The 27,670-nt window shown below is 40.4% G+C and overlaps 1 protein-coding gene across 3 annotated transcripts in view; it reads left to right on the forward strand.

Moving 5' to 3' along the window:
* Window positions 1–27,670, forward strand: part of ESR1 (estrogen receptor 1) — a 410,506-nt gene that overhangs the window by 306,355 nt on the left and 76,481 nt on the right. The window lies entirely within an intron of this gene.

The following is a 27,670-nucleotide window of genomic DNA, read 5'->3' on the forward strand; positions in this document are numbered from 1 at the left end:
AACTCAGAAGCCGTGGAGACCTGGGTCAAATCCCACTCTAACTTTGCTCCAGGGGATGTTACATGACTTTTATTTAGGAGCCTCTGTTTCCTTATTGGTAAAACAGGCTTTACATATAAAATGCTTATCTTAGTGAAAAGCATTTAGGAAGTGTTCATAGAATAGTCTAGAGCAATGCTTATCCAATAGAAATGTAACCTAAGCCACATATGTAACTTAAATTTTTCTAGTAGCCACATTAAAAAGGTGAAGAGGCATCAGTGAAATTAATTTTAACAATATCTTTTATTTAATTCACTATGTCCAAAATATTCAGTCATGTCCAACTCTTTGCAACCCCATGGATCATAGCCCACCAGGCTCCTCTGTCCATTGGGTTCTCCAGACAAGAATACTGGAGTCGGTTGCCATGCCATCCTCCAGGGGATCTTCCTGACCCAGGGATTGAGTCTTCTGTGTTGGCAGATGGGTTCTTTACCACTAGTGCCACCTGCTGCTGCTGCTAAGTCGCTTCAGTTGTGTCCGACTCTGTGAGACCCCAGAGACAGCAGCCCACCAGGCTCCCCAGTCCCTGGGATTCTCCAGGCAAGAACACTGGAGTGGGTTGCCATTTCCTTCTCCAATGCATGAAAGTGAAAAGTGAAAGTGAAGTTGCTCAGTCGTGTCCGACTCCTAGTGACCCCATGGACTGCAGCCTACCAGGCTCCTCTGTCCATGGGGTTTGCCAGACAAGAGCACCGGAGTGGGTTGCCATTGCCTTCTCCAAGTACCACCTGGGAAACCCTTTATTTAATTCAGTATGTCCAAAACATTAGCTTTTCAACGTGCCATTAGTATAAAATATTATGAATCAGCTAGTTTGCATTCTTTGTTTTGTCTTTGAAATATGCTTTGAATTTTACACTTTTAGCATGGATGTTAACTTTTCATTGAGGGTATTTGAATCTGTATTTAGATTTCATAAATTTTAGGGTGGAAAAAAGTAGATTTACATACCCAAGTAGATCCAAATAAAAGGTTTTTGCCAACTGAATTGAGCATCAGTTTTAAAATTGAGTCCAATTAAGATTAAGTTAAAAATTGTGGTCCTTATTCACACTAACCACGTTTTAAGTGCTCAACAACCTTAGGGGGCCAGTGGATATCATACCAGGTAGTGTAGTTCAAGCATGACAACTCAGTAAGATGAGTGCTATAGCAGAGGCATGAGCAAAGAGCTCTAGGGAGTTAAGGAAGGAATCTGTGAAGTGGATCTTGAAAACCCAATAGAAACTTACCAAGAAGAGAGGAGGAGGGAGAACACTTCCATCTGATCTCTTGGAAACATGTGAAGTAGCAACAGTAGACTCATTTAATCGTTTAACAGCAAGTCATCGAACACACATCATGTGAGATGCAGGGGCTAGGTGTCGGGGCTTCAGTTAGCTAGACATGGCCCTTGAGCTTAAAGAGCTTAGAGATTAACTATGATTCTTGGGCCTGTTTTTCAGAGAGATAGATGTGGGTGTCATTTTGGGTGTGCCAAAATGCCTAGCCTCTGTAGCTCAGATTTCTAGCTTATCACCTTCAAAGGATCCTTATGAATAGGACTTTTTCGAGCTGTAAGCAAATTTACTTTGCTTATTCATTTCCAGTGAAAAAAGCTGTTTTGTTGTTGTTTTATTATGGCTTGTAATTGGTATGGCCTGTACTGAAGGTTTCCTGTGGCATCTAGCTCTAGTAGTCGTTTGCTTGTTGGCATTTCAACTGTCAGCTGTTGGGTTGAGCTAAATCTCATTCCCGTCTTTGGCTCTTTTAATACCTGGGCAGTGGTGGGAGTGGTTGCTGTTCTGTTAGCTGTGTCTGGGATATTGGACCTATCCTTGAAACAAACAGAAGATGACTTAGATTCAGATGAATCATTTCTGCTGCTAGTGAAGACCCTCATAGAGTCTTCAGCACATTACTTAATTTTGCAATTCTGAGTCCTTAGTATGGATCAAGCCAACTCTCAAATTTGCAGATTTCTATCCAGTTGACTGTGTAGATTTTGCCTGTTGCTTTGTCTTCAACTTTCCCTGAACATTCGGCAAAACAAACAAAGACACCAGCAAAACAGACAAGAAACAGCTTGGTAATTCTAGAAAGATTCTCAAGAAAAACTATTTTCTACAAGATAATTGTCTACTCCTTAGAATATTCAGTAAAGGAGACTTCCATGGCATCCCTGATTATGTTTTTCAGTATCTCATAATCCTTCTGGTTACAGGAAGCTTTTTCTAAAATCTAATCCATATGTCCATTTTCTCATTGGATGTCTTTAATAAGGCTGCTACTGCTAAGTCACTTCAGTCGTGTCCAACTCTGTGGGACCCCATAGACAGCAGCCTACCAGGCTCCCCCGTCCATGGGATTTTCCAGGCAAGAGTACTGGAGTGGGTTGCCATTGCCTTCTCCCTTAATAAGCCTTAATAAGGCTACTTCCCATCAGTAATAGAGCTCTCTTATCTTCTGAGAAATGGGCTGAGATGACATTCAAAACCAACTGTGAGAAATTAAAATATCTAAGTAGAATTCAATTTGGGAATCAAAACACTAGAAATAGCAAATTTGGTAATTGATTTTGGCATTGAAAACTAGGCTAAAGACAGCAGTTATAGCATCTATGTGTACAAATGCAAAGTTTTTTTTTTTTAATTTTATTTTATTTTTAAACTTTACAAATTGTATTAGTTTTGCAAAATATCAAAAATGAATCCGCCACAGGTATACATGTGTTCCCCATCCTGAACCCTCCTCCCTCCTCCCTCCCCATACCATCCCTCTGGGTCGTCCCAGTGCACCAGCCCCAAGCATCCAGTATCGTGCATCGAACCTGGACTGGCAACTCGTTTCATACATGATATTATACATGTTTCAATGCCATTCTCCCAAATCTTCCCACCCTCTCCCTCTCCAACAGAGTCCATAAGACTGTTCTATACATCAGTGTCTCTTTTGCTGTCTCGTACACAGGGTTATTGTTACCATCTTTCTAAATTCCATATATATGCATTAGTATACCGTATTGGTGTTTTTCTTTCTGGCTTACTTCACTCTGTATAATAGGCTCCAGTTTCATCCACCTCATTAGAACTGATTCAAATGAATTCTTTTTAATGGCTGAGTAGTACTCCGTTGTGTATATGTACCACTGCTTTCTTATCCATTCATCTGCTGATGGGCATCTAGGTTGCTTCCATGTCCTGGCTATTATAAACAGTGCTGCGATGAACATTGGGGTACATGTGTCTCTTTCCCTTCTGGTTTCCTCAGTGTGTATGCCCAGCAGTGGGATTGCTGGATCATAAGGCAGTTCTATTTTCAGTTTTTTAAGGAATCTCCACACTGTTCTCCATAGTGGCTGTACTAGTTTGCATTCCCACCAACAGTGTAAGAGGGTTCCCTTTTCTCCACACCCTCTCCAGCATTTATTGCTTGTAGACTTTTGGATCGCAGCCATTCTGACTGGCGTGAAATGGTACCTCATAGTGGTTTTGATTTGCATTTCTCTGATAATGAGTGATGTTGAGCATCTTTTCATGTGTTTGTTAGCCATCTGTATGTCTTCTTTGGAGAAATGTCTATTTAGTTTTTTGGCAAATGCAAAGTTTTTTACACAAAGTAATTTTGACCTCTGTTGCTAAGCTCCAGCCATGCTTGAGCAGACAGTCAGATTCAGAACCTGTTGTCCACTCTTGGTTGTAATAATTTGAGCACTGAGGGGCTATGATTTTCAAGTATTGTTTCTATGATTAAAAATGATTTAAAATAGATAAATTGCACATTTCATGGGCTAAGTAGTTATTTTTAGAAAATCTATTTTTGAATACCTTGTTAGGTATAATGTAAAAGGCAAAAAATTAAAGTGCATGTGGGTATTATATTTTAGAAATGTAAGAGTCCCTACTTACCTTTTCTTCACTCCTTCATTAATCCACCAGTTCTCCTGGCAGCTATGAAAGTAAAAATGTCTATTGCTCAGTCATGTCTCTTTGGGACCCCATGGACTGTAGCCTGCCACGCTCCTCTGTCCATGGAATTCTCCAGGCAAGAATACTGGAGTGCTTTGTTATTTCTTTCTCTAGGGGATCTTCCCAACCCAGGATCGAACCCAGGTTGTAACCCAGTGGTTATGGCCATATTTTAAATGATTTTCTTGTGTCTTTCCCAGCAAACTCAGAGTGCTGACTTCCAGCTTTGGAAGATTAAGAATATAGGTCATTTATTCTATCCCTTCTCCCTTCCCCTTTCTCCACCCATCGATTTTTGTTTCATGCACAAGTATGTGCGCATGAGCTTGTGTGTGTGTGTGTGTTTGTTATATGCCTGCTCTTGAGTTTATTTTGTCTAGAAGATAGTTCAGGAAGAAGATAGGTCAGAGTTGCTGCCTGCCCATCTTCCTTATAGGGAAGGATTCTCATGCTGGAAACCTTGACCTTTTCCAGGAAGATCACTTACATTTCCTCGAAGATTGTTTCTCATCCTTCAGCCTAAATACTGGTGGGCTTTGTTGTGAGCAGTGGCCCAAGGATTTAAGATCTCTGCTAGGCTTCTGTTACCCTGCTTCACCTCATCCCACCCATCAGTCATTTGTCTTCCAGGAAATCTGTGAAAAATGTTTGGTTGGTTAATGTTATATTCCTCCAGTTGGCAGCACTTTTAAGAATGTGTCCCCCCCTGTATATCATTATCATTTTAATAGGCTCTTGGATTATTAGTATTAATTACAAAAACTATACCATATCTGTCTTTTAAGTATCTATTTCTTTGTTACTTGGGTGTCTCATAAATGCATATAGTAATTCTTTCCCTAAATAATGTGAAGAATCGAAATAAATGACTATCTTCTTTGCTTACTGTGCTGTGCTGGGTCATTCTGTCCTGTCTGACTCTTTGTGACCTCATGGACTGTAGCCTGCCAGACTCTTCTGTCCATGGGGATTCTCCAGGCAAGAATACTAGAGTGGATTGCCATGCCCTCCTCCAGGGGATCTTCCCAACCCAGGGATCGAACCCAGATCTCCCACATTACAGGCTGATTCTTTACCGTCTGGGCCAGCAGGGAAGCCTAAGGATACTGGAGTGGGTAGCCTATCCCTTCTCCGTATCTTCCTGACCCAGGAATCGAACTGGGGTCTCCTGCATTGCAGGCGGATTCTTTACCAGCTAACCTACCAGGGAAGCCTTCTTTGCTTGCTACTTGGGTTTAATTGTGAGGACAATACAATTAAAGGCTCCAACTTCAGATAGTTGTAAAGAATATGCTTATATTTATATATGAATCTCCAAATATAATCTCTGGTCTCCTCTTTTTATTTCCTGGTGAGCACCAGAAACCCTGTGTGTGTGTGTGTGTGTGTGTGTGCGCACGTGCGCACACTAAGTTGCTTCAGTTGTGTTTGACTCTTTGTAACCCTGTGGACTGTAGCCTGCCAGGCTCCTCTGTCCATGGGATTCTCCAGGCAAGAATACTGAAGTGGGTTGCCATTCCCTCCTCTAGGGGATCTTCAAGACCCAGGGATCAAACCCATGTCTCACTATGTCTCCTGCATTGGCAGGAGGATTCTTCACTACTAGTGCAACCTAGGAAGCCCACAAGAAATCCTAGGCACATACATACTCAATAAAAAGTTGTTAAATTAAGATGGAAAATAGTCCTCCCAATAAAGTGAAAGCAAAGCACAAGAGCCCGCTAAAGTCCAAACCACTCCTCAAGCTGCTGATCCAGGACCTGTGGGTTTTAAACTCCATCCCACTTATTATCTCATGTGCGACAGCAAGCAGCTTCAAAAGCCCTCCATCAAAAGTGAGTCCAGGAAACTATGTCAAAATAAGTAAAGAGGCTTTCTTGTTTTCTCTTTATGCAGTAAAGTACATTGTGACCAGTAGTGGAAAGCTTACTAAGTCACATTTAAAAAAAATCTTTGTAACCAGGAGAGAGGTGCTCATTGAGAAAGAGGCAAGAGAGAGAACAGGAGAGAGACAGATTCATTAAGCCTGCCCATTTTTTGCTTAGGGTACATTTATTTGAGAATTTATCATTGAAAGGATCAATTTCCCCACTTTCCAAGGCAGGTTTCTTACCTTGACTTAAAATGAATCTTTATAAATACTATTTAAATAATGTAATTTTCCCAGATGCTAAGAAGAAATCTTTAGGCCTTTCACGTGCCCTCACATACCCTCAGCATTTCACAAACTCCAGCATGGGGTCTTGTTGAGGGGATACACAAGTAGAGAAGGCACAGATGGGCACACATCTGTGTGCTTCCGAGTGGAAGCTACAGTGTGCTCATGCATCACCTTCTGTGTTCTCAAGGTCAACATCTGCATGAAAATTAGCCCTTAGCAGCAGGGGTGTTTGCTCTAGATACCTAACTCCTGAGTCTGTCAAAGGATTTTTGACTTCCCATGCTGGAAAAGGAAATAACTCTTACCCTACTGATCAGCCTAACTGCTTGTCTTTCTTCCTTCTGACCATCTATCATCCATCCATCCATCCAGGATTTTTTGAGCACTTATGTGCCAGAGAAGGCAATGGCAACCCACTCCAGTGCTCTTGCCTGGAGAATCCCATGGATGGAGGAGCCTTGTGGGCTGCAGTCCATGGAGTTGCTAGGAGTCGGACATGACTGAACGACTTCACTTTCACTTTTCACTTTCATGCATTGGAGAAGGAAATGGCAACCCACTCCAGTGCTCTTGCCTGGAGAATCTCAGGGACGGGGGAGCTTGGTGGGCTGCCGTCTATGGAGTTGCACAGAGTCGGACACGACTGAAGTGACTTAGCAGCAGCAGTAGCAGTATGTGCCAGAAGGAGCCTAGGAGATAGAAAACAGAATTGTATACACCTCTTCTAGGTGCAAAAGCTCATAATTAACAGACAGTTTCAAATGGGAAATGCTGTAAGGTTATGATTTCAAATGTATGTCTATTATTTGATGAGAGCATTTTGAAGTTCAGCATTGAAATTCTAAATATATTTTGCTCTTAATTTAATTTTTTTGGTCAAACCTTCACAAACTGAATCATCCATACTGTTACTTTATTGGATTTATTTCACCTAACTGGCAAGAATTGTAGGGGAAACTGAATACCTTCGCAACAAAATTACTTGCATGGCAAACTGATTCTCTCACCTTGAATCCTAGTGAGTACTAAGACTATTAATAAGCTCCTACTTAATGAATGATTACCAGACACTGGACAGTATTTAAACACTTTCTATTTATTGGCTTGTTTCCTCATCATGGCAACGCTATGAGGAAGAGGCTTTTTTTTTTTTTTTATTCTCTTCTTTTCAGATGAAGAAACTGAGGCATGGAAAAGTTAAGTAGCTCTCTCAAAGTTTCTCCACTATGAAGTTGATGAGTCAATATTCTAGAGGTCACATTCTTAAGTGCTCACATCTGTGTCACACTGAATATTATCTACTCTACTGAAGTTTCCTCTGGGGAAAGACATTGCCTATCAAGCATATTAATATCTTCTCATAAACAGCTCATCGTATTAGTCCTTACGGTATGCTTGAACCAATGTACTTGTCTATAAAAAATGAGGGCATCATGACTGCTGGCCATGGTTACCACAGTGGTTACCACAGAATTGCATTAAAATTTCTCTGCACAGTATTGAGATGCTTCTCAGTTTGACTACACTCCCCTGGACAAATACTTCCTTCTCTCAACACATACCCTCTGCTTTAGCCAGAGCAGCCACCTCTCTGTCATCTAAATGTGTTACTCTCATGCCCAGGCGTGAGTCTCTGCTTGTGTGGTTTCCATGTTGCTTCTTCTGCCCCTTTGTCTTCATTTGCGTCTTCACATTTTCATTTACGTCTCCATCATATCTGATGGGCTGCACCAACCCCCTCCGCTGAGTACACCCCTTCTCCATTGCTTTTCCTCTCCTCGAAATGCTTTAAGCTTGTAGGTTGTGCCTCAGGACTGGGTACCAAGTCTTGCAGTGCCTCATTTTGATCCTAAGAGACCATGTTACATATATAACTCTTTATAGATCATTTACTTTCTAGCAGTTGAATAATGAACGTGTCTGTAGAGGCAAAATTAGAACTTTGGAGTCTATCCCAATATGCAAAATAAAGTGCACTAATTTCAGTCCCTAATACATGCCTTGAACATAACAGATCGTCAGTGAATATTTGGGGGAATCACATTTGTTGTATTGGTTTTTGTGAACAAATCTCATAAGTGTCACAGTTGGAGTAAAGCACAGAGAAGCTGATCCTTTGAATCATCTTAAACAGGTGGGAAGCCACTGTCTCCTTAGTAAAGACGAAGGAGATTTGAGTGACAAGAAGGTTTTCAGCCCATCCGAAGGTATTTATTCTAATACTTGATCCCAGCTAGCCAAATGGAACAAATAATCTTCCATAAGCAGGCGCTTTTTCTCCCTACCTAATGCCCTTCCCCGTCCCGGCCGAAGGAAGAGCAAGATGGTAACATAAAACAAGAAGACAACGTGAAGAGCATCTCCCTGTTGATTGTTTTGCCCAATCTTAGTTAATAGGACTAGATTTGATCATTCTTGGGGGACAATCAGTGTTAATATATATTTGGTTCCTTAGTTTTCTCATAATATACTCATTTATTTTTTTGCCCACTCAATTAACATATAATTACCAATCAACCAGTAAATGAAAAGATCTGTGGTAGCCCATTCAAGAAATAGATATTGAGACATCAAATGTCTGTAAACCCAAACTGTTGTGCTCAAATTCGACAATTGTTTTTTGTTAGTAACCTTAGGAAACTTAGAATGCTTTTACACTCTGATCCAAAAAAAAAAAAAAGTTGTTTTCTTCTTTTCAGTCTTAGTCCCAGTGTTGTACAATGAGACAGAGGACATAAAGTATCCCAGAGGGTTAACACTGTAGCTCGTAAGAACTTCAAATGGACAAGTATAACCCATTACAAGCTCTAATACTGATGCATCAGAAGAAAAATGTCCCCTGAGAAGTAATGTGCAGAATACCTATGATTGCTGGAAGCTGATTGATCCAGGAATTTAAGTTATTTCTCAACAAACTATCGTTCCACTGTCTGCCCCCTTCTTGACACTGGCTGTGCTTTTAGCAAGGCAAAAGTGATTTGAAATTTTTGTTAGAATTCAAAATTCAAATCAAGCTCACTTTGCTAAAAGTCCATTGGATGGGGTAGCAGAAGAGAAAAACATAGAAATAAAAGAAAAGGGAATGGGAAAACTTTAGAAATGCTACCACCATCCTGAAAAGGTTAACAAACAGGCCACTGAAAGCCAGGGGGAGGAAAAGGGCACTTGGAGGTGTTCCTGAAGTCTTCTGTAAGTGCTGAGGGGATCCCAGCCCTCCTTGGTATTTGCTAGGATTTTGTTGTTAGGAAGAGTATTTGCTTTCAGATTATTGCTTTCATATTTTCTGTGTAGGTAAGAGTGTTCTTTTTCTCGTTGTTATTTCTCTGAGTCATTCCAAAAGGGAGGTAGTAAATGGCTAGGCAAATTATATGTGTAAGCATGCTATTTACATATAGCCACAAAGATATTGAGGCCTAGCCCAAGAGACTCTACCATTAGGATATTATAGTTGCCAATAAAATCAGCACTGTGTTTTTAATTGATTCCTAGACCCTTGCAAGGGGAATTCCCCGGTGGTTCAGTTGTAAAGAATCAACCTGCCAATGCAGAAGATGTGAGTTCCATCCCTGGGTTGGGAAGATCTCCTAGAAAAGGAAATGGCAACCCACTCCAATATTCTTGCCTGGGAAATCCCATGGACAGAGGAGCCTGGCAGGCTGCAGTCCATGGGGTTGCAAAGAGTTGGACACGACTTAGTGACCAAACAACAGCAACAAGACCCTTGCAAACGTTTACTCAGAATCTTTTAGAATGTTAGTTTTGTGAAAAGCACTGTTCTGGGTTCTTTGGGGGAAACAAAGATGAGTGAGCCTGTATCTTCCTCTCCAGTAAGTTCATACATTAGAGGGGTGGTATCTTCTAGAACTGGACAAAGGCTGACAGAAAGGATGAAAAACCTGATGTAAAATGAAAATCAGTTACATTTTTCTGAAGGCATGTCATTAATCACCACAGTTTTGCAAACTTCAGATAAACATAACATCATTGGTCTACTTAGCCAAATATAATCAATTCTCCATATACTGAGAACTGTTTTTATGTCTTCATGTTTTTATGACTAAGAACTGTTTGCTTCCTGCCAGGTCACATTCTGAAGTTTAGGTATTCTTCACATTCTCAATGTATTTCAAGCAGAATCCTATCACACAACCTGCATGTGTTTCAGATAATTTGGCCTCACTCTCAGTTTCTAGTCCTAAAATTTGAATTTTATTGGTATCTAAGATGCCTTGGACAGAATATTAGAAGTCCTTCAAAGTGGACTGGGTGGCCATTTCTTACCTCATTTGTCCTGGCCACCCCTTACAATGGTTGTGGCAAAGTTAATGACCAAGTGGGTGGTCCTGTCCCCCTGGCCAATTCTCAGCTGGCCAGTTACATTTGGAGAAAAGCTCACATATCTGAGATGTCTCTATAAGAGATATGAAAGTTGAAGAGCATGTATTTTTGAGGTTTTGCCTATTTTGTGTATAACTTCATGGTCAGTTTTACTCTCTTAAAAATAAATAGAATGTGCTTTTTGACATCTCAAAGTCATTTTATAATTCACTAAATTGCCTCTTTATTTTAAGACCTGTCATTTACCTGTACTCTTCAAATCCTGATAAATTTTTCACAGACATTCTTTAGTTAAGTAAGTGTATAAATGGTTTCCCTTAGTATTAATATCATATAAAGTAAGTCACTGAATGTGAGTCATTAAGGCCAATTCCTGTACATGCTTTTAAGTAGCAGTTTGTTTTTGTGTTTAATAGATCCATATAGACAGAGGAGCTTGTTAGGCTATAGTCCATGGGGTTGCAAAAGAGTCAGATATGACTTAGCAACTAAACAACATCTGTATTATAACTTGTTTCCTTATCTCTTTGTCTCTTATGCACATAGCATTCCAATAGTTTATAATCTTGCTCTTCAATAATGTTTTGAGAGCATTCCAAGAAAAGTGAAGGAAGAAAGAGAACTTCCCTGCTGTAATGTGATGTGCTTGAAATTATTAGTAGCCTCTGTGTATCTGGGAAGTGACTCACTGCAATCACTCCCCTACCAGGGGTTCTTAACCCAGGGTCCATGGGCCCACAGAGTTCTTAAAAAGAACTGAATGTCAGTATTGTTTTGTTGTTGAGTCCTTAAGTCGTGTCTGACTCTTTTGTGACTCCACAGACTGTAGCCTGCCAGGCTCCTCTGTCCATGGGATTTCCCAGGCAAGAATACTGGAGTGGGTTGCCATTGCCTTCTCCAGGGGAGCTTCCTAACCCAGGGATCAAACCCACTTCTCCTGCATTGGCAGGCAAATTCTTTACCATCCAGCTACTTGGGAAGCCCAATTTCAGTATAACAGGTTTTATTTTGTGATTTTTAAAATATCTTCTTTTATGTATTTAGAACTCTATTCTGAGAAGAGTCCATGGACTTCATCAGACTTCTAAATTGAGCAAAATGTTTAAGAATCTTGTCATAAATGTATTTCAACCTACAAATTTAGATGATGGAATGCATGGGCATGGTGTAAAAAGAAAATATGTCATAATATTTGTGGCACATTTTTTATCATTCAAAAGGAACCAAAGCAATGATAGCTACTATTTATTTGTCAACGGCCAGTATTTTCCAGACAATGTCAAATATTTTAGTTTTAACCAAAACATACTGTAGGGATAGTATCATTCTCATTTTCTAGGTGAATTAAGTGAAGCCCAGAGCAATTCAGTTATTGAAACAATACATTAAAAGCAGACATTATGCTAGGCATCAGGGATGAAATAATTCACATAAAGTCACATCACTGGGAAGTGGCGAAGCTGAGCTCAACAAAGCCTATTGCCCCCACTCCCGCATCTCACGTTGCATCTTCATAGTTCTAATTCTGCCTTGGAAAAGTAAAAAGTCCTATTGAAACACACAGACCTCTAAGAAAGTAGCCAACAGATATTTTTTTCCTTTGTATAAATACGAAACATAATTAAATTATCCTGCAGAATATTAGTAATTCTGCATATACTTTTCTTCGTTCTAGCATTGCCTGAGCAAACCAGATCCAATTAGCAGTTGGAATAAGCTCATTCTCTTTTAGGACCATCACTAGTCTGTCATCATGAGACGGAATGGTATGTCGTTTTCAGCGTTGGTATCTGTATGGCTGTGAATCCAAGAAAACCTTTCTACTCCTCTGCCTCACGAAATAGTCATAAACCTTGCCTCTGATTTGGCTCATGTGCCATTGGTTTGTGTATGGTGGGGAGGGAAAGGTATGGAGGAGTGGTTTTGAATTTTTTAGTGATCCCATGATTTTCTCTTTGTCATCTGGAACAGTTAGAACAAGAGATTTTACAGTCTTGAAGACAGATTATATTTTCCTTGTGGAGTGTTATCCATGTTTATGATGATAAACACAATTTTTTGGAATCAAAAGAGCCACTCCATGCTCTTGTCCAACTCTGGCTCAACTCTTCTTTGTGTATTGGCGGCTGATTTGAGAAGCTGATCTTGACACCAACAGCAGTTGAAAATATGATGAAGAGTTTTAGCCCATTATAACCTAGAGGATACCCTAACTGCTTCATAGGTGGTAGGAAGAGAAAAAGGGAAAAAAATCCTTTCTTTGGGTTTATGACAGGGGGTTATAGATTGGACATCTGACTAATCCAGACTTAGTGGGCATGGATATTCTCTTTAATTTTAATTTGTAAAAATAAAGACAACATCTCCATAAAAGTGCTTCCCAGCTGGCTCAGTGGTAAAGAATCCACCTGTAATGCAGGAGACACAGGTTCAATCCCATGGACAGAGAGAGGAGCCTGGCAGGCTGCAGTCTGTGGGGTCACAAAAGAGTCGGACATGACTTAGCAACTAAACAACAGTCTCCACAAGAAGAAGAAATAGTTATGTTCAAAATATGTTTAGTTCCAAGAATTCAAAATAGACAAAGCAATTTCGAGTTTCATTTTCCTCAAACATCATTCCAGATTGATACCTTGGTTGCCAGGTGTGTAAGAAAGAAACCATCCCATCAGCTCTGCCTGCTCCCCTCTGGGATGAGCAGGGAATGGCTCCAAGGCTGGTGGCGGTCAGACCATCTGTCTTGTCCCCAGAGAGGAAGCTGGTGCCGGGTCTGCTGGGAGGCATGAGGTGACAAGATTGCATAGGCCGGGACTGCATTTGCAGTCTAAGCGGACTTTCCTAGGGTCCTGGGGGAGGGAGAACACAGCTGCAGTGGCTCCTTGAGGCTGGGGTCCTGTCTGCCCTCAGGATTCCCTTGGGATTAAAGAAAAAGACCACATGTGATCTTTTCATGCTCATCTCCTAATGTGAGAAAGTGAATGGAAGTATTGCCTCTCAGCCAGCCATGACCAGGCAGCAGTGTATTTTATGCTGTTTTCGAATTTGTATTATTGAAAGTATTTTGAGAAAAAGTCAAAAGCATGGCCAGAGTTGTTTTTTTTTTTTTTTTCCAGAATCAGTAAATAACAGATGTTTATTTTTCCCTTTCTGGACATCTGTTTAACAACTTTGGATATAGTGAGTACAAAGAAAAGAAAGCATATGCCAGTCCCATGCTGATTTTTATTTTCTTTTTTAAAGTTATCAAGTCATTGTTTTCAATATAGGGGAACAAACAGCTATCTTTTTGATGCACTGGCATTTTTCATGGCATCTTGGTGTCCTTTTCTCTGCACATCCTTTCTAATCAATACTATCAATCACATGATTTCACTTCTCACCTACTTTTTAATAAAACCCAAATTTATGATTTCAGGCTGCACCAGGCTTCTAAGCCTCAGACTCTTATTTCAGCAATCCACTAGACTTGATCCTTTCCTGGTGGCTCAGCAGTAAAGAATCTACCTGCAAGGCAGGAGATGCAGGAGACCAGAGTTCGATTCCTGGGTCAGGAAGATCCCTTGGAGGAGGAAATGGTAACCCACTCCAGGATTCTTGCCTGAGAAATCCCATGGACAGAGGAGACTGGCAGGCTATAGTCCATGGGGTCACAAAGAGTCAGACACGACTGAGAGACTGCCCACCAGTAGATTTTTCCACATGGTTTCGCCTTATGAAGCTTAGACTAAGTATGTTCCACCTGGCGCTTTACTGCCTTCCCCTGTGAACCTCCTCTTCCTTCTGTCTGCCCATCACAGGGCCAACTCCACTATCTCGATCCTCCGGAGATGCTGGGCCCCTCCTCTCCCTCTTTTCATCTCATCAGTTGCTAATTCGTTTTATTCACCTTCCTTAGTATCTTCTCAGTGGGTCTCTTTCAGTTCATTCTCGTGGAATGAAGTCTTAACGAGTGAGGAAGACTCTTATTTTTAAAATCCTCCAGTGGCTCTTCTTTGCACCAGAGTGAAGCCTAAGCTCCGTGGCAACCATGTGGCCCTGTCTTCCTTCTCCAGCCCCGTTTCTGACCACACCGCCCTCTCCTCTGTGCCCCGGCTTATCTGGTCTAGGGACACTTCCAGGAATGTTCCACCCCCTCTAGTCCCTCTGTAGGTTTGCCTCCCCTTTATCAAGTATGCCATCAAGACCTGAATCAGAAATACGAGGAAGGCTTGCCACTACGGATTAGCTGCCAGTCCTGTTGCGTCCAGTGAACCCTTATTTTTAAAATCCTTATTTTTATTTTTAAAATACTCTTATTTTTAAAATCCTCCCGTGGCTCTTCTTTGCACCAGAGTGAAGCCTTAGCTCCGTGGCAACCATGTGGCCCTGTTTTCCTTCTCCAGCCCCGTTTCTGACCACACTGCCCTCTCCTCTGTGCCCCGGCTTATCTGGTCTAGGGACACTTCCAGGAATGTTCCACCCCCTCTAGTGCCTCTGTAGGTTTGCCTCCCCTTTATCAAGTATGCCATCAAGACCTGAATCAGAAATACGAGGAAGGCTTGCCACTACGGATTAGCTGCCAGTCCTGTTGCGTCCAGTGAACCCTGGACAGCCCTCTAATGTGATCTTAGATATTACTTTTGTATTTTATTTTTAACCATTTTATAATTGAGGTATAGTTAATTTACAAAGTTGTATTAGTTTCAGGTGTATAATAGCAAAGTGATCCAGTTTTATTCATATATTTATGTATAAATATTTATGCATATATATACTCTTTTTCAGATTCTTTTCCATTATAGATTGTTACAAGATATTGAATATAGTTCCTAGTTAAGTCCTTATTGTTTATCTATTTTATATATAGTAGTGATTGCAATCTTTTTAAAAATTGGACCGTCTTTCCTTTTAGCTTTGATGTCAGAGACCAAGACATTAAAATTTTTGTCCATAACATTAATATTGTGCCTGATACATGGTAGATGTTCAAAAAAGTGAAGAGATTCATTTTTCTGTAAATAATTTATGCTTGTAAGTACTCCAGAAATACTCTATGTGCAATGTGCATTATTGTGGTGTTTGGTTTTTTTTTTTTAGTGGTTGGATTGGGTATTTAAATTTCACTTCTTGCTCCTTAAAAATTGGATTTGCGCAAAGATTTTATGGACATTTTAAGACGTAAGCAACACTGTACTCAAAAGGACAGTTGCCCAATTAAAGGGAAAGATACATTTCTATTTTTTTTTTATTTGGTATTAATCAAATGTTTAATTTTTCTTTCTGTAGGCAAAACTACAGAACGTAAGAAATAAGACTTTTCATTAGCTACATCATCCCAATTTACATGCTTCATAGCAAGAAATCTGTTTCTGTGTGTGCTTTGATCTTGCCATTTTATTTCATCTTACTAAACTACTTATAAAGTCTTATTAAATAGAAGCCTTGATACATTTCTATTTTAATCCATGATCATGTTTAGACTTATTTGTAGAGATTGGAAGGTCTAACAGGTAAATTCTCCAAGTATTCTTCTTGTCTCTTTAGCGCGTTCTCTCTCCCTTTGTCTCGGTCTCTGTTTCTCTCACAATTCCTCCCGCTCTGCTTTCTGCCTATTCCACAGCAATTATTTCAGTCTCCTGCCTTTGCTACCATGACACCTTGTCATCTCCTTCTCCCTGCTAGAGACTAGTTCCCCTTCTTCTTCCCTGAGATACTGGATACCTTCTTACAGGAAGTCCTTCAGATTGCTACCCCTACTACTGGAAGACAATTCACTTCCGCTCATTATCTCATTCATTGACTTGTCTCCCCACCCCACTCCGATTCATTGGAGAAATGTTTATTAAGGGCCTTTTCTCACAGACACTGCATGAAGTACTGCAGGTAAAATGTCATCAAGACATAGTCCCTGTGTTCGATCTGTTTCCATTCTGGTGAGTGATGCTAAAGAGCACAGGCATTCACACAGATAAGAGCAGCCCTAGGAATAAAAACTTAATCTCGATGCTGTGAGCACTGAAGTCCTTGGAAGAGTGTGCTGGGAGGAGGGGAAAGTGTATGCAGTAGCCCAAGGAGTAGCCTTCTCTCCAACCTCCAGAGATTAAGGTGTCTGAGTCTCAGATATTTTCCTATGTTTTAGTACTCGGCACCTGCTGTTATTATCATGTTCATTTTCTTTGCTTCCCCTGTAGACTAGGAGCTTTTTGAGAATGAGAACATTGTCCCATCTCTGTACCCACAGTACCCAGCCTCCTGCCAGGTTTATATATATTGGAGACGCTCAAGAAATATTTGGTGAATATTGAGCATAACCAGGTAAGAGGTAAACTATTACAGTTTCTTATTGCTGTGGGTTGAACTGCATCTTCCCCAAAAGATATGCTAAAGTCCTCACCCCCAGCACCTGTCAATATGACTTTATTTGAAAATAGTATTTTCAGATGGAATAAAGTTAGGATGGAGTCCTACTTGATTAATGTGGACCCTAATCTTATAAGACTGGTGTCCTTATAAAAAGAAAAAAGACACAGAGACACACAGAGAAAACCATGTGATGGTGGGGGAAAGATGGAAGTGACCCGTCTTCAGGCCAAGGAATGCTAAGGATTGCCAGCGACACCAGAAGCTGAGAGAAAGGCATGGAACACTGCTGCCCCAGAGTCTTCAGAGGGAGCACAGCCCTGCTGCAACTTTGATTTCAATTTCTCGTTTCCAGAACTCTAGTTTTCTGTGTTTTGATTTTAAGCCACCCAGTTTGTGGAACCGTGTAATTGCAGCCTTAGAAAACCAATGCAGCTTCTCTTTACTTTCACTGGAAAATACTATTGTAGTTCCTGTTGTAAACCTTAGGCAGTCAACATTATTGATGAGACCCAATACCAAGCCATGGGCTGTATTGAGTTAGCATAAACATGAAATCATTCTTGCTTTGAAGGTAACTGGTATTTAGAGAATCTCTCTTTCAGGTTTTCTTAGTTACCCACTTTATTTATAGACTGATTATTTAATGGAGTGGCAAGAACAGCTATGCCACTTGCCATAGGATCCACCGTGGATGAAGGGAATATAGTCTCTGACTTTCTATCTCCTTTTGGCCTCTCTGAACACTGGTGTAGCTAAGGTCAGTGTTCATTGACTTCAGATATGGCGTGGAAGACACTGAAATCCGTTCTTTCCCCTTTTTGTTGCTTGTTCTCTCTGGGGCTGAAATTTGTGTAGGATAATGGAAAGATGTGGGCTGTGGGCACTTTGAGAAGACCGGAGGAGAGGGAGCAATCTTGTCTAAATAAATACCCCCACATGCTTGTGAGACCCTCAGGCCTCCACATCGCCAGACTTGCAGCCCTGCCTCTTCTTGTTATGGGGCCCTGGACCTTGGCCTCTGATTTCTCAGCAGAGGTATTCTCCTGTGAATTGATACTCAGCAGTTCTTTTACTTCTTGAAGATTTGGGCTTGCAAAACTCCCATTCTAACCTTCCAACTTAAAGCAAAGGGAGAATAAGCCTTTTTTTTTTTTGCTCCTAATTCATTCATTCTAGAACTAGATGTCCTTGGGTAATTGGCAACAACAGGTGTTCCTCTAGCTTTTAAATCAAGTGTGTACGTGTGTATATGTATGAGGAAACACCCCCCTACAATGATCAGGGTCAATTTGGGTTTCACTGAGGGATTTGAGCAGGGTGGATGTAGGAGGAAATCATCATTTTTCATTTGTTTGGGGGCCTTGCCCTTAAAAGGAGATTGTCTGCTTCCCTCTCAGTCTTTGTATTGATGACATTTGTAGTGTTTACTGGGAGCCCACGGTTATCCGGAAAACTCAGACTGATGACAGTAGTATTTGAAATGCTTCTGTAGGTCTGCTTCGAGGTAGACAGGAAAAAAATGTATGTTCCAAGGTACAAGTGCTTGTTGACTTTTAAACGCAGCCAGCCCGTGCTCTTTGTCAGGGAACTCAGAATTGCTCCACAGCGCTGCCCTTCCTGTCCATTTGACAAGCATGTCAAAGGACAGTCTTAAGTACTTTATAGTTTATTAATTTTTTTCCTTCTTTAGTTTGCCATCTCCTCTCAGAAACTGGAAAATAATTTCTTTGACTCCGCCCCCTCCACCTTTCTCATTTAAGCTGAAATTGATTTCTTTCTGAGCTTGGAAGGGAAAAAAAAAAATTAAGCTGTAGTTAATACAATTGCTTGGCTGAATAAAAATAAAAGACCAGTTTACTTTCAAGCTGTGCTGTATCAGAGTAAAAAGCTGTTTTGTCCCTCCGAGGAGGATTTCGATATGAGAGAGTGCAAAATTTTATGGCATCACTATAGGATATGGTTTTGTAGCCAATACAAGAGGTAATAGAATTGTTTACTTGGAGGATGCGGGGGATGGGATTTTTGTGTGTGTTGGGAAAATTGGGAAGCTAGGAGACACTCTTAAATCTATCAGCTTCTCCAGAACTCTTCTCAAATGCTTATTGTCATGACAACCATCTCTTCATGAACCGAAGCTTCGAGTATAATACAGATGGGATTGGTAACAAGGTAGAGCCGCCATCTGCTTTGTTTTCTCTGAGGGACGTTTTTTTTTTTTTTGATCCCCAAGTATAATCCTCATATCTGAAAGTCTTGACTTATTTTTCTTTCTAGAGTCAGATATAGTTGTGAGATTAATTCTTTTCTCCTGACGAACAACTTATCATCACATACCTTACTTATTGTTAAAAATATGAAAAAAAAAGGATAATTATTGTCTTTGGATATTCTGTCTCAGTGAGTAATCTACTCATTGTATGTAAGATATTTTCAGAGGAAAGACAATCTTCTGCATTTAGCCTTTCCCTCATGTGTGCATTGTAAGAGAGACATCTGGGAAATATCTCAGGTCCTTCCAAGCGAGCTCTCTGTGGGTTCTCTTTCACTTAGATAAAAATGGGGAAGACGTGTAATAGAATAACCACAAACAGCACGGTTTGTTTTCCTTTTGGAGGTACCATAAACAGAAGCTTTGAATCTGTGCGTATAAAAAGAATTCTCAGCGTAAGATGCATTCAGCTCTGTTGTCCTGTTCTGGAGGAAGTAATAATTATGTCATAGTGTCTTCATCATGTATGTTAGCTTAAACACAGAACCCTTGTCAGGCTGCAGAGTCAAAATTGGAAAGTTCATGGATTTATATAGATACCTTGACTTCCATCAGGCTTCCCTGGTGGCTCAGTGGTAAAGAATCCGCCTGCAATGCAAGAGATGCCAGTTCGATCCCTGGGTCGGAAGGATCCCCTGCAGGAGGAAATGTCAACCCACTCCAGTATTCTTGCCTGGCGAATGCATGGACAGAGGAGCCTGGTGGGCTGCAGTCCATGGGGTCACAAAGAGTCAGATATTGCTGAAGTGGCTGAGCGTGCACACGACTTGCATCATCTCTAATTCTTTCAATGTATGGCAATCTATCTGAGTAAGGGGTGTCTGAAGGATGCACTAGTTTGAAAAAGCAGTACCTTTGTTTACCTTAAAATCTCTGGACTGAATTCTTTAATCTTTACTCAAATTAATTTGGCTGTCAACTATGCTGAATGTGACATATTTAAAAAATATCAACTTTGTCACATTCAATTCTTCACTTCCCACTGGTTTTTACTGCCTGGCATTGCCTTGAGAACACCACTTATTTCCCAAGGCAGGCAGTTACCGCAGGGTAAGATCCATTCTGTCTACCCCAAGGTGAATAAGGGGCAGCGCAGTGTGGTTTTCTGAGTTCAATAGAAAATCATCAGCCATTTATTTTGGGGGTGCACAAAGACAGCTGCATTCTGGATTTGCTAAACATCTTGAAATGCTTTCATATAACAAAACCCCAAACGTGCTTTTTTCCCCATTTTTTTCCACATATGTATTTTAGGAGAAATATAATCCACATGCTCTTGTTCCCTCCACTTTTAAATCATGAAAATATTGTTTCATAAGAGCCATTTGATGTCCAGGAAGTCTTTTATTCTTTTTATTAGTTTTTTTTTTTTTTTTACATATAAACAGAAAAAAATAAACAAAAAACACAATGTGCATGACTTAGGATGTACACAAAGTGCCCAGTTGAATTTCAAAGTTCTAAATCTACAATATCTTAGAGCCTATCCCTTTTCTTGGTGCTTTGCAAAAGCAGTCTTCCCTTCTATTGGATTGGAAGTTCCAGAATGTCAGGATAAAGTAGGGAAGAGAACAAATGTTCATTGAGAAGCAACTGTGGTACTCGGGAACATCTGCTAACTCCTTAATATTAACAGTAGCCCCCAGTGGTCATTTTACAGTTGGGAAGAGCTTTCAGAGACCTTAAATAACTGGCTGTGCGCCAAGGAAGAATTTTAAGCTAGGTCTGTGACTTTTCACTTTATACCCTTAATTAGTTATGTCCTCCTCATTCTGTTGCAGAGCATTGAGGAGGTATAACTTCCAGAAAGTCCCGTCTTGGGAGGTGACTTGGAAATAACTAATAACCAGGCCTGAGGATAAGGATAACCTCTGGAAAGCAGCCACTTGGTATTGGCAAGGTGGATGTTTAGGACAGTGTTTGCATAAGGGCTTTGGATACATGATATTGTGCCAGATAGGCCTGGGCACCTTGTTTTTATTATAGAGGAGGAAAGCCAGAATACACATGGGATGGGAAGTGGGGCAGGCTCGGTAGGAGGCCCATTTCTTGCACTGTGATTCAGTATCAAAGTGATACTCGATTACCTCTTATTTTGTAACCGTGGTACATATTTGGTAAGTGTGGTACATGACATTACTTAAATGGCTTAAACTCTTTTCTTTGAAAAGAATTTTTCAATGCTTACATCTTAAAGTATATAGGGTGAGGATCACAATTCTAATGAATCCTTCCATAATGAGGCCACATATAAAAGAGAAACCAAAATTTTATTTGGAGGGGGAAGATTATAGTCAGTGATACCGTGGGGTACATGATTCATAGTGTGGCATTAAGTTACTATCTTCTGGAGAAAAGGAAAAATAAAATTACAAAATGAAGGACGTGAAGACTGCTTAGGGTTTGACCTAGGATCTAGGTTCTTCTGATATTATCTGTTCTATCCCAGAAATCCTGTTTTATTCAATGTGGAGCTGTTTTGTGCTACAGTCTCATGTTCCATTACTTCCTTTCTTTCTTTTTAACCTTATATTATTTTGGCATCAAGGGGAAAAGAGATGAATTATTTAAATCTTCTTTCATTGAGATAGGGCAATACAGAAAGAATGCAATGGGCAATTTTATAACTGACATTTTGGAGAACATTGGGGTCATCATATGACTGAGAACATGATTAATTTTTTGAAGGTCAGGACACTAATATTTTTTCCAGTGGATTTACTAAGGGAACCAACCACCTGGTTTCAAGTTTGGAGAGAACTGCTCCCCAGGAAAAAGTTGCTTTTTTCTTTCGGGGAGATTCTACTTTGTTTTGCATCTAAATAGAGTGTATCCCATGGAAATAAGAAATATAATTACTGTAGCATTCTTTTTTCTTTTTTCTCATGCCTCTACTGAAGAGCCACGCTGGTTTATCTTTTATACAACCGCAGTGCAGAACTTAACCGGCATTCATATCACATTAGTCATTTTGCCTTAGGCTCTCAGCACACTTTTCAATGTCTTGCCACACCCAGTAAGAGTGGGTAAGGCTTTAAATGTTTCTTGTGTGCCAAGGCAAATTAAGCAAATAGTATGGCACTCCTTAGCAGAGTGGGGAAGAGGATCTTATGCAGCCCAAGGGAGGGGATGGGGGAGACATGCCACGAGCTCTTTTCACAGTCAAAACTCAGTTAAAAATCTTGGAGCAAGAACAGTTACTTTGCAACCAAGAAAGAAGGCAGGAATATCTTTACTTGGTGATGAGGCTGGAAATAATAAGCTGGTTGACTGTACACAGAGAGTTTTTTTTCCTCTGAAAGAAGGCTCCCTCAGCTTCATCAGATCTATGTCCACATAGCAAGTGGAAAACGGGACTTGAGGCATTTCTGTTTCCAGTATATCCTATCTGTGGGTACTCTACAACTAGACCTGTGAGTGCAGACTAGAGGAAAAGGCCCTTGTTCACTGTCTTTTGAAATTTCATTTCATAAAATGAGATTTCCTTGCATATGACTTCACCTGCTCTCTCAATCAACCATTGTTATTACTCTTGACACGTGCATTCTGTCCCACTGGTGTGGACTCCATAGCCCCAGGGGGCCCTTGTCACTGTCACTAAGATAAGGGTCCCCAAGTGACGGGTGTGAATCATAAGTGTCAACTGTAAGGAGCTCTGTCACTGACTCCTCTGTTTATATCCCGTAGATGCTACAAGCTCGCATTCATATTGGTAACACTTTCGAGTGTTCAAGAAAGGGATAGAAACCAATGCAGTACTCTAAAGCAATTATCCTTCAATTCAAAATAAAGAAATTGAAAAAAGCGACAGTAAAGCTCTTGGTATTCTACTACTTTTAAAAAAAGGCATTGTTGGATGTCTCTAAGTTATGATAGGAGATTTCGCTGAAGTTGCATATTAGATTATTCTTCCTTTTATAAGGAAAACAAGCCAAAGGATCAAAACTTGATGTCTATAGATAGTTGTTGTTTAGTCGCTGAGTCGTGTTCAACTCTTTTGAGCCCTGATGGACTATAGCCCACCAGTCTCCTCTGTCCATGGGATTTCCCAGACAAGAATACTGGAGTGGGTTTCCATTTCCTTTTCCAGGGGGTCTTTTCCAACCCAGGAACTGAACCTGCATTTCCTGCATTGGCAGGCAGATTCTTTACCCCTGAGCCACCTGGGAAGCCCCTTTAGATAAGTTGGCCCAGTACAATTTTGTGTGGGATTTATTAACATTATTTTTCTTCACTGGATATGAATTTAGAGTACTCAAGGACATTTACTCTACACCAAAAGAACATTTAGCTTCTGTGTGGTTAAAATAATATTGAGGTCAGTATATTGGAAGAAAGGAGACACTCCATCCAGTAACCCTCTTTGAAATCCCTCACGTTCATTGGGAAGGTTAATTGACAGTCCTTGCACACTTCCTGCAACCCTGCCCCTGGAACTTGCAGAGGATCCTTTGCAAGAGACACAGTAACCCTTGTCTGCAGGCAATATGCACAGCTGGGAAAGATAATTACATCAACTATTTCTTTTTGAGAGATCTACATCATTTCAACAGAAGGACCCAGCAATTCTGCTGGATTCAGGCTGAACACTATTACTAGCAGACATACTTCAGACAGATTTCATAATCACCAGACTTCTGTGGTACAAATGATTATGGTGAGCTTCTGAGGCTCCCCAAAGGCCACTAAAACTGTCTGACTTAAATAGCACTGAAGTTTTGATGTGAGAATTAGAAAGTATGGTTCAGTTTAATCTGTAAGGTTGGATACCAGAAAATGCTCCTTTGGTTTCCCAAAGTTGAGTGGTTCAATGGCTCCCATTCTCTTGTGAGATGGCCCCTAAATCTCATCCTGTGTGATTACTGGGGGCTCATGGAGGGTATCGAATAACATGGGTTGGGTTTCATTATGGGTGACATTATCACATGATTATTTTCCCCCACATCAATTATGGAATGTCATGAGAAAAGAGAAAATACCTTTTGAATGTTAACATTTCTGAAAGTGAGTTGGATTTACCGGGTAATTTTTTTTTTTTAATGTAAAATAGATAGCCAATGGGAATTTGCTGTATGGCTCAGGAAACCCAAACAGGGGCTCTGTATCAACCTAGAGGGGGTGGGATGGGGAGGGAGGTGGGATGGAGGTTCAAAAGGGAGGGGATATATGTATACCTATGGCTGATTCATGTTGAGGTTTGACAGGAAGCAACAAAATTCTGTAGAGGAATTATCCTTCAATTAAAAAAAAAAAACAAACTCCGAGAATTTACCCAGAAGATTGGGCTGAACTTTCGAAGAATTAAAACTTCCATGTGAGCTTTCCTTTTAAGCATTGCTCACTAGAGTTCATTTATCCCATTAAATGTTGGGTACTGATAAAAAGTAGCCAACAGTATTCTTGTCTGGAAAATTCCGTGGACGGAGGAGCTTGGTTGGCTACTGTCCACGGGGTTGCAAAATGTCAGACACGACTGAGTGACTTCACTGATAAAAAGAAGCATTCCTTGCTGCCCCAGACAGAGCTTCTTCCTAGCAAGGCTAGTCTATTTTGACCCAGTGCACACTGTGGGTGCAAGATTGCAGGGTGTAGGGGTTTGTTCCCCAAAGTCCTGAAACCCAGTCACAGTTTTTTAATCTTTTAGTTTTTCTTATGAACAAGAAAGGCCCATATTCTCTCTGGTTACAAATCATAAATGAGTGAAACCCACTTTTTCCAGGGAGAAGACTCTTTCTCTGGTAAATGCTACACTGTTATCGGACTTGGCGTGGCTGAAATGATGTAGCAGAAGGTAATAAATGGAGACTTTAAAAAGGCATAATTTGATAGAATCATGCATTTTGTGCTTCCAATGAGTACATGGTCTAGCAGAATTTACAGATATATGCATAATTAATGTGAATACAGTATAAGATAATGACCTGTTAGAAGCACATGAAAAGATGCGCAATATCATTAATTTTTAGGGAAATGATAATTCAAATCATAGTGCCAGTGTGAAACCTCTGTATATCTACTAGAATGACTAAAATGAAAAAGACTGCCCATATCAATTACTGGCTAAAGAGGTAGAGTAACTTACTCTCATCTATTGCTATTGACTGGGGGCAGGGGGAGGGGGAGCGGGGAGGCTTCCCAGGCGGCCCTAGTGGTAAGGAACCTAAGAGATGTGGGTTCGATCCCTGGGTTGGGAAGATCCCCTGGAGGAGGGCATGGCAACCCACTCCAGTATTCTTGCCTGGAGAATCCCATGGACAGAGGAACCTGGCAGACTACAGACTACAGTCCATAGGGTTGCACAGAGTTGGACATGCACTGCTGTTGGGGATGTAAAATGGAAGAATCACTTCTGAAAACAGTTTAACAGTTTCTTAAAAAGTTAAACATATACCTATCCCATACCTTCTACATACTCCAGTCATAGTGCATTTAATATTTACCCAGAAGAAATGAACGCATACGTTCATACAAAAAAATTACGCATAGACTGCTCATGGCAGTTTTATTTGTAATAACCCAAAGTAAACAAACCAAATGTCCAATGAAAAGATAACAAAATTGTATTTACTGATTGGCTATATCCATGCAATGAAATATTCAGCAACGAAAAGAGTCACCTACAGTGCTTCTATATTCAACAACATAGGGAAGTCTCAAAACAATCATGCTGAGTTAAAGAAGTCAGGCAAAAAGGTGAGAGCCTCTTGGGAATTAAATAGATAGAGTAGTGGTGGACATATAGATTGGAGAAAAAGAATTTTATCGTTATTTGAAAGATAAAATTTATGAGGCTTGGTTATGGAATAGTGGCTAGAGGGTCTTTCTCTAGTTTGGGTTTTTCTCTATGGAGCATCATCTATTTAGTGGTAAGGATTTCATGAAAGAGAATACTTAAGTATGAAAGAAATGGTGAGTTAATTGTTGAGTGCTGATTCTTTTAACTAACATCCCCAAGAGGAAACATTGAGTAGGCAAAACATCAATACTGCTGCTTAAAGAAAATGAGTTACACTTTGGCTTTTTAGTAAATACAAGCATAGATGACTAATAGAAGTATAATATTAGTGAGAAAAGAATAAAGAAGACAAAGAAAAATGGAAATCCTAGACCCAGTCTCATGGATGAGAGAGAACAAAAGAGCTGAGGGCAGAGAGGGAGAGGAAAGAAATGTGATGGGATGTCCCCGGGCAAAAGCATAGGGAACTGATTTGGAAAGCAGCAGACTTTATGGACATCTCGTTTATGCAATGCCCCGGTCACTCACTCTGGCATGTCTTAATGTGTGTGGTTAGGTTTATTTAGCCACTTGATCCAAAGTCTATAATCACTTGCAGCTCACAAGATGTGGTGGCCCTTGTGGTCAAGGACAAAGGTTCTGGAGACTATTCCTGTCTCTGACCTCAACAGGTATCTAAGCTCTCTGAACGTTTGTTTCCTATCTGTAAAATGGTATCCCCGTGGGTTCCTATCTCTAGAAATTATTGTATTAGTAAATACTTTTAAAAATTGGCGTGGTGGTACTTAGCATTGCTTCTAACCCATAGTGGAGGTTCAATGAATTAATCTTCCTCTTCTTTCTCCCTCTTCTCCTTCTCCTCCTCCTCCTCTTTCTCATTATTAGTAGGCATCCACCATATTGTCAGTGATGATTGGAAAAAGCTTTACTCTCCAATAAGCCATTAGAAAACAAGAAATCAGAATTTCCTTTTTTTTTTTCATCTGATTCTTTCTCTCCCAAGTGATTTATGTACATATGCTATTTTATTAGTCTTTCTTTTACATGGTGTGAAAAAAAGAGCATGACTTAGTGATGCAGCAAAGAAGTAGAAATTGAGTGACTTTGGTCCTGCCTGTTCTTCAATACCTATTTGGTTTAGTGCAAGTAATTTAAATTTCTTACACCTAAATATCTTCAACTAAAACAGAAATGAAGTATAATAATCACATAAGGCTATTAGAAATGCCTAAGTAAAAAGCATACATATGTAAATACCATTTAAGTTCAGAACTTTATAGAAAGCTAAGTGGGTTACATCAGATCAGATCAGATCAGTCGCTCAGTTGTGTCTGACTCTTTGCGACCCCATGAATCGCAGCACGCCAGGCCTCCCTGTCCATCACCAACTCCCGGACTTCACTGAGACTCACGTCCATTGAGTCAGTGATGCCATCCAGCCATCTCATCCTCTGTCGTCCCCTTCTCCTCCTGCCCCTAATCCCTCCCAGCATCAGAGTCTTTTCCAATGAGTCAGCTCTTCGCATGAGGTGGCCAAAGTACTGGAGTTTCAGCTTTAGCATCATTCCTTCCAAAGAAATCCCAGGGCTGATCTCCTTCAGAATGGACTGGTTGGATCTCCTTGCAGTCCAAGGGACTCTCAAGAGTCTTCTCCAACACCACAGTTCAAAAGCATCAATTCTTCAGTGCTCAGCCTTCTTCACAGTCCAACTCTCACATCCATACATGACCACAGGAAAAACCATAGCCTTGACTAGACGAACCTTTGTTGGCAAAGTAATGTCTCTGCTTTTGAATATGCTATCTAGGTTGGTTACATAAGTTAGTATATT

The sequence above is a fragment of the Bos indicus x Bos taurus genome, chromosome 9, assembly GCF_003369695.1.
Source record: "Bos indicus x Bos taurus breed Angus x Brahman F1 hybrid chromosome 9, Bos_hybrid_MaternalHap_v2.0, whole genome shotgun sequence".
Classification (NCBI taxonomy): Eukaryota; Metazoa; Chordata; class Mammalia; order Artiodactyla; family Bovidae; genus Bos; species Bos indicus x Bos taurus.